Raw genomic sequence first — 7,500 nt, 5'->3', positions numbered from 1 at the left:
GCAAAGCGCAGCAATGTGCGGGATGAGCACGTCGTACTTGATCGGGTCGGAATTATTCCCCGTCGTCGACGTGTCCTCGCTAATCTGTGCGATTGCCATTCCATCGCCACGTTCGCGTTGAATCGTATTGATGACGGCCTATGTGCGTCTTGAGATCTTACTCTCTTTCTCTCGTGTCTCTAATTTGGTTTTGCGTTTGATCGATGATAAATCGTTTCGTGCGCAACGTTTCTGTACCCCCGTGGTTTTTGGTTCAATTATATAGAAGTAGAGAGAAAAAGAAATCCCACCGGGTTATATGTATTATTATTTTTTTTTTTTAATAATATGTATACTCCTCTATTGGCGAGGCTTATTTCGAACTTGATTGTCACACGACGCAAAAGACACACTTGTGTGTTCACGCACGGAACAGCACCGCGGAGAGAGAAAAGGTATATCCAATGATGAAAACCTTTATGTCGGTCGCCCCATGTCTTTTCTTTTCTTCATTGTCGATTCGTGCGGAACCGCGCGATCTGTCGGTCGTCCAGTCCCCGAAAGTTCTTTTCGACGGACGTTAAAGTTAACCGGCCAGATCGTCTAGCGAGAGTTTCCGATCGACGAGAGATGAAGAAAGAATTATATTGACACTTTGGTGTGGCGCATAAGGCATATATCGGTTTTTTGTTTACCTTTTTCTCTCTTCTGTCGTGTAGTGTTGTTTCGTTTTCTTTTTTTTTCTTTTTTTTTTGTGCTTTGTACGTTTTCGCGAGTACTACTTTTACGCTCTTTCGGCCGAAACACACAAAATTTTGTATCACGTACGACGACCTCAGAGTAGGCGAGATTACCCGCTGAATTTAAGCATATTACTAAGCGGAGGAAAAGAAACTAACAAGGATTTCCTTAGTAGCGGCGAGCGAACAGGAATTAGCCCAGCACTGAATCCCGCGGTTCTGCCGTTGGGAAATGTAGTGTTCAGGAGGGTCAATTTATCCCGAGACGTCGAACCGCGTCCAAGTCCATCTTGAATGGGGCCATTTACCCGTAGAGGGTGCCAGGCCCGTAGCGACTGGTACGCGTTTCGGGAGGACCTCTCCTTAGAGTCGGGTTGCTTGAGAGTGCAGCCCTAAGTGGGTGGTAAACTCCATCTAAGGCTAAATATGACCACGAGACCGATAGCGAACAAGTACCGTGAGGGAAAGTTGAAAAGAACTTTGAAGAGAGAGTTCAAGAGTACGTGAAACCGTTCAGGGGTAAACCTGAGAAACCCAAAAGATCGAATGGGGAGATTCATCGTCGACGAGGCTGGCTTCCGTTGGTGCGCAGATAGCCCGTAATGGGCCACTTCGGTGGTTCCAGTGCGAGGGTACACCATCTTCGGCAAATGTTCCGGTCGCGTAGTCGTGCACTTCTCCCTTAGTAGAACGTCGCGACCCGTTGCGTGTCGGTCTACGGCTCGAGTTGTTGCCTGTCGTGTCGCCTTCGTGCGCACACGGCAGACGCTCGATCGCCTGGCCGGCTGCGTGACGGTACTCTGACGGTATCGGGCCGCAACCAATCCATTTTCGAATGTGTGTGCGTCAGGCCCGCCGCAAGCTCGGTTAGTTTGTCACCCGGATGGTACGGACCTAGCGCCGGCTCCGGGCCTAACCAGCTGTTAGCAGGCGGTGTCCTCGGACTGGCCAAGCTTTGAATTACCGGTCAGCGACGCTACTGCTTTGGGTACTCTCAGGACCCGTCTTGAAACACGGACCAAGGAGTCTAACATGTGCGCGAGTCATTGGGACATGTAAACCTAAAGGCGCAATGAAAGTGAAGATCGTACCTTAGCGTCGATCAAGGGAGGATGGGCCGCGTCACGATGCGGCCTCGCACTCCCGGGGCGTCTCGTTCTCATTGCGAGAAGAGGCGCACCCAGAGCGTACACGTTGGGACCCGAAAGATGGTGAACTATGCCTGGTCAGGACGAAGTCAGGGGAAACCCTGATGGAGGTCCGTAGCGATTCTGACGTGCAAATCGATCGTCGGAACTGGGTATAGGGGCGAAAGACTAATCGAACCATCTAGTAGCTGGTTCCCTCCGAAGTTTCCCTCAGGATAGCTGGCACTCGCTCGTTCTCTTTTGATGAACGTGTGCGAGTCTCATCTGGTAAAGCGAATGATTAGAGGCCTTGGGGCCGAAACGACCTCAACCTATTCTCAAACTTTAAATGGGTGAGATCTCTGGCTTGCTTGGATCAATGAAGCCACGAGATTATATTGGATCAGAGTGCCAAGTGGGCCAATTTTGGTAAGCAGAACTGGCGCTGTGGGATGAACCAAACGCAGAGTTAAGGCGCCTAAGTCGACGCTTATGGGATACCATGAAAGGCGTTGGTTGCTTAAGACAGCAGGACGGTGGCCATGGAAGTCGGAATCCGCTAAGGAGTGTGTAACAACTCACCTGCCGAAGCAACTAGCCCTGAAAATGGATGGCGCTGAAGCGTCGCGCCTATACTCCGCCGTCAGCGGCAAGTGAGGTTGACGTTAGCTTTTTTTAAAGGCGCGTCTTCCATGAAGCTCTGACGAGTAGGAGGGTCGCGGCGGTGTGCGCAGAAGGGTCTGGGCGTGAGCCTGCCTGGAGCCGCCGTCGGTGCAGATCTTGGTGGTAGTAGCAAATACTCCAGCGAGGCCCTGGAGGACTGACGTGGAGAAGGGTTTCGTGTGAACAGCCGTTGCACACGAGTCAGTCGATCCTAAGCCCTAAGAGAAATCCTATGTAGATGAGGTGTCCTAAGAGAGAGCAAAATATCATTTAATGATAAACAAAAACACACACCCATCGGGCGAAAGGGAATCCGGTTTCTATTCCGGAACCCGGCAGCGGAACCGCTTACCAATCGGGCCCTCGTAAGAGTGTTCGTCGGGGTAACCCAAAATGACCTGGAGACGCCGTCGGGAGATCCGGGGAGAGTTTTCTTTTCTGTATAAGCGTTCGAGTTCCCTGGAAACCTCTAGCAGGGAGATAGGGTTTGGAACGCGAAGAGCACCGCAGTTGCGGCGGTGTCCGGATCTTCCCCTCGGACCTTGAAAATCCAGGAGAGGGCCACGTGGAGGTGTCGCGCCGGTTCGTACCCATATCCGCAGCAGGTCTCCAAGGTAAAGAGCCTCTAGTCGATAGATTAATGTAGGTAAGGGAAGTCGGCAAATTGGATCCGTAACTTCGGAATAAGGATTGGCTCTGAGGAGCGGGGCGTGTCGGGCTTGGTCGGGAAGCGGGTCTGGCTGACGTGCCGGGCCTGGGCGAGGTGAACACATTGATGGGAATCCGAGCTCGGTCCCGTGCCTTGGCCTCCCGCGGATCTTCCTTGCTGCGAGGCTTTCGTCTAGAACGATCGTCCTCTTCGGCCGCCATTCAACGCTCAGCTCAGAACTGGCACGGACTAGGGGAATCCGACTGTCTAATTAAAACAAAGCATTGCGATGGCCCCCACGGGTGTTGACGCAATGTGATTTCTGCCCAGTGCTCTGAATGTCAACGTGAAGAAATTCAAAAAAGCGCGGGTAAACGGCGGGAGTAACTATGACTCTCTTAAGGGTCTTGGAGTCCATAGAAGTCACCGGCACAAGGTCGAAGCCAACGAGGAAGTCAGTGTGGAACGGAAGAAGAAGCGGTGGTCCGAGGAAGAAAAACGGTTGATGGCCCGGCAGGAGGCTTTGGCCGTAACGGCAGGCTGCAGGTTCGTTAACAGCGAGCTTGTAGCCAAAGTGCCGGGTCGCAGCTTAGAAGCCATAAAAGGCATCAGGCGCGACCCTAGATACAAGGCACTTGTCGCTGCGGCCCTGGAGGAGCTCCAGAACAGTACAACCGCTGGAGCCTCCTCCGTAGACGAGCCACCGTCTAGCCCCCCGGTGCTGTCCCCTCCACGGACTACTCCTCCCCACATCGAGACCCCCGAGAGGCCCGCCTCGGATGAACACGATGCATATCGCACATCCATCGAGCTGCTAATCCCCGAGGTGGAGCGGTGTCAGGGCTGGCATGCTAACACCCTTGCCAGCCTTGCCAACCAGTTCCTTGAGGGTCTCGATCCGCAACATCTCATCGCGGAGTGGGTAGAAGCTGTCTTCCCGCCCGCACAGACCCCTCGTCGTCGGACCAATAGGCGAACCCCCACCGTCGAGCCCATAAGTAACAAGGCCCGGAAACAATTGGCTTATGCCAGAATCCAACGTGCGTTCCGGGTCAACATGGCGGCGGCCGCGCGAGACATACTGGACGCCACACCAGAGGACGAAGGCGGCCCTGATGTAAAGCTCATGTCTGAGCATTGGGGTCCCTTCGTCTCCATACCATCGACTCCCGCCCCGGACATCCCACCAACACCTGTGGACCCGAGGCTGGAGCATGTGTGGAATCCCGTCTCGTGCATTGAAGTGGCACAAGTCAACATGCCACTCAATGCCGCCGCCGGGCCTGACGGGGTAAGTGTTCGCCTATGGAGGGCCGTCCCACCACCCATAAAGGCCCTCCTATACAACGTCGTGCTGGCTTCAGGCGGTTTTCCATCTGCGATGTTGGCGAGCCGGACGGTATTTGTCCCCAAAAAGGGTGACCCTAGTTCCCCTGGGGACTACCGTCCGATATCAATAACATCGGTGATCGTGAGGCACCTACATAAGCTGTTAGCTGTCCGCCTTCGCGCGTCCAACATTATCGATGGGCGTCAGAGGTGTTTCGGGGACGGTTGCAACGACAACGTAGCCGTTCTTGCAACCGTCCTACAGCATTCCCGACGTCACCTCCGGGAATGCCATATCGCCTCGTTGGACGTTGCGAAGGCCTATGACTCAGTCAGCCACGGAGCCATAACAGCTGTGCTCCGCAGCAGCGGGTTGCCTCACGACTTTGCTCGCTACATCGACCGCCTATATGCCAACAGCACGACGTGTTTTGAGGTGCGCGGAGAAAGGTCCGAGCCCTTTAGGCTCAATAGAGGCGTCCGGCAGGGTGACCCCCTGTCATCGATCTTGTTCGCTCTTGTGCTGGACAAGATTCTGGGGTCACTACCTGCCGGAATTGGATATAACATCGGAGGAGAGTCCGTGGGCGCTACAGCGTACGCGGACGACATCCTCCAATTCGCCTCGACCAAGTGGGGCCTCCAATCAGCTTTGGAGGCCGCGGAGAGGGAAGCAAATCGCATGGGGCTTCAGTTTAATCCATCCAAGTGCTCCGTCTTATCCATGGTTCCTTCCGGCAAAGAAAAGAAAATTAAGATCATTACCACCCCAAGCTTCCACCTCAACCAGGGAGTTCACCTCCCTCAGGTTGGGCCAGAGGCGATATGGAAGTATCTTGGGGTGGAGATTTCGCCGGGAGGACCCAGGAGAGTCGGCTTAGAGGTCATCACCTACCTCAGCCGACTGACGCGAGCACCACTGAAGCCCCAGCAACGCATGAAGATCTTGCGCAGCTTCCTCATTCCGCGACTCTACCATACACTCGTGCTTGGTAGAGTCACACTTGGTAAGCTAAGGGCACTGGACCTACAAATCCGCGCATCCGTCCGACGGTGGCTTCGACTTCCAAAAGATGTGCCGGTGGCGTTCATACACGCCGCCATCAGAGAGGGTGGTCTGGGCATCCCATCTCTGAGCACCACCATTCCAGGGCTCATGCTCCATCGTTTAGGAGCCCTGGAGCATAGTTCTGCCCCACAAATCCGAGCTGCATATAGCGAAGAGTGGGTGCAGCGCCGACTGCAGTGGGCGCGGAATGCGCTCACCGTGGAAGGCCAATGCCTGTCCCAAAAAGACCAGAGGGACAGATGGTGGGCTCAGAGGCTCCACTCGTCCGTCGACGGGTGGGAACTCAGGGAATGCCCAATGACCAGTAACATCTCCTCCTGGTGGGTCGATGCTGGCAGCCTCGCAATTCCCGGCCGTGACTTTGTTCAGTACGTACACGTGCGCGCCAATACCCTCCCCACTCGTATAAGGACATCAAGGGGAGCGCGCCGTGGAACGTACCCCACCAGATGTCGTGCCGGCTGTAATGTCACCGAAACAGCCGCGCACGTCATCCAGGGGTGCCATCGCACCCACGGTGGGCGCATCCAGCGGCATAATGCTGTTGCAAAAACTGTAGCCGCTGGACTGCGGGACAAAGGATGGGTAGTGGACGAGGAACCCATCTTTGTCACGGCCGAGGGCAAACGAAAACCTGACCTCGTTTGCCTACGTGGCGGGACTGCCAAGGTCATTGACGTGCAGATAGTCAGCGGAGCAACATCCCTGGACGAAGCCCACGAGCGAAAGGCGAGTTATTACAAAAATAACTCGTCGCTCGTGGAGGCCCTGTCCAACAAATTACACGTTGGGCAGGACTCAATCGGATTCTCCTCCTGCACCATCTCATGGAGGGGAATCTGGTCGTCCAACTCCGTTGACTGTCTAGGGGGCATGGGCATCAAGAAAGGGCTTTTGCGGGGCATTACCACCCGAGTCCTGCAGGGGAGTCACACTAATTGGTCGAGGTGGAATCGTATAACTACGACCCACCCCGACCAAGGAATGACGGAACGACAGGGGGTGGGATGAGGCGGACGACGACGATATTAACCGGGGTACCCGTCCCCTTCCACCTAAGCGGGCAAACTTTACCCCCCTCGGCCCTTTTTGGCTAGGGTCACCGACGGGGGAGTAATAGAAAAATAGCCAAATGCCTCGTCATCTAATTAGTGACGCGCATGAATGGATTAACGAGATTCCCTCTGTCCCTATCTACTGGGTCCTAGAAGGTCCAGGGTTTTATTCCCTGGTGCGCCAACCCCTCCTCCAAGTGGTAGGACCTGGACACCCTCGGGTGACAAACGGGGCTCTGGTTGGAAGTGCTCTTACGTGAGTGATCGCTTGCGATCACCGTGGCACTCGCAAAATCGGAAAACTCCTCGCCGTGGCAACGACCCACCGGAGCGTAACCCGGTGGTACGTCACGGGAGTGAGACCGAGGGTCTTACCTTAATTGTGTGTCGGACCGCGGGGAGAAAAACCCCTAAACAAATCCCGACCTCTAAGCCGGAGACCGCGGTGAAAGAGGGTCGACGTTCCTTGCACGAACGTCGATGGTCGGTGGGAGCACTGATCGCCTAGTGGCTAACCTCAGGACCAAGGCGAACCCTGTTGTATAAGCCTTCTCCCTGGAAAGGGCGTCACCCGGGGAGTGACTGTTTTTCGTCCCAACTCGTGGGAATAACATGGAACAAGATAATAAACAAACCAAAACCAAAAACAACAAAAACAAGACGAAGAAGGGAGAAAAGAAGGAGAGTAGAGTTGGAGAAAAGGCTATAGCAGAGGCCAATAAAGAAACGAAAGAGAAACCAAAAAAGACAACTAAAAGCAAACGAACGGAAGAAACGAAATCATATGTGAAAGGGACATATACGGACTCAGACTCTCTGTCCGGAATTAGCGACTACGAATACGACTACGACGACTACTACAACTCAGACGTATCCTCAAACACTGATT

At 54.3% G+C, this 7,500-nt stretch overlaps 1 pseudogene; it reads left to right on the top strand.

Annotated features, from left to right (window-relative positions):
* Positions 1-809: 809 nt before the first annotated feature.
* The window catches only part of LOC143219795 (large subunit ribosomal RNA), a 9,693-nt pseudogene continuing 3,002 nt past the window's right edge, over positions 810-7,500 (top strand).

This window comes from Lasioglossum baleicum, unplaced genomic scaffold (assembly GCF_051020765.1).
Source record: "Lasioglossum baleicum unplaced genomic scaffold, iyLasBale1 scaffold0073, whole genome shotgun sequence".
Classification (NCBI taxonomy): Eukaryota; Metazoa; Arthropoda; class Insecta; order Hymenoptera; family Halictidae; genus Lasioglossum; species Lasioglossum baleicum.
The sequence above is the reverse complement of the archived record's forward strand: the minus strand, read 5'-3'. Positions and strand labels throughout refer to the sequence as shown.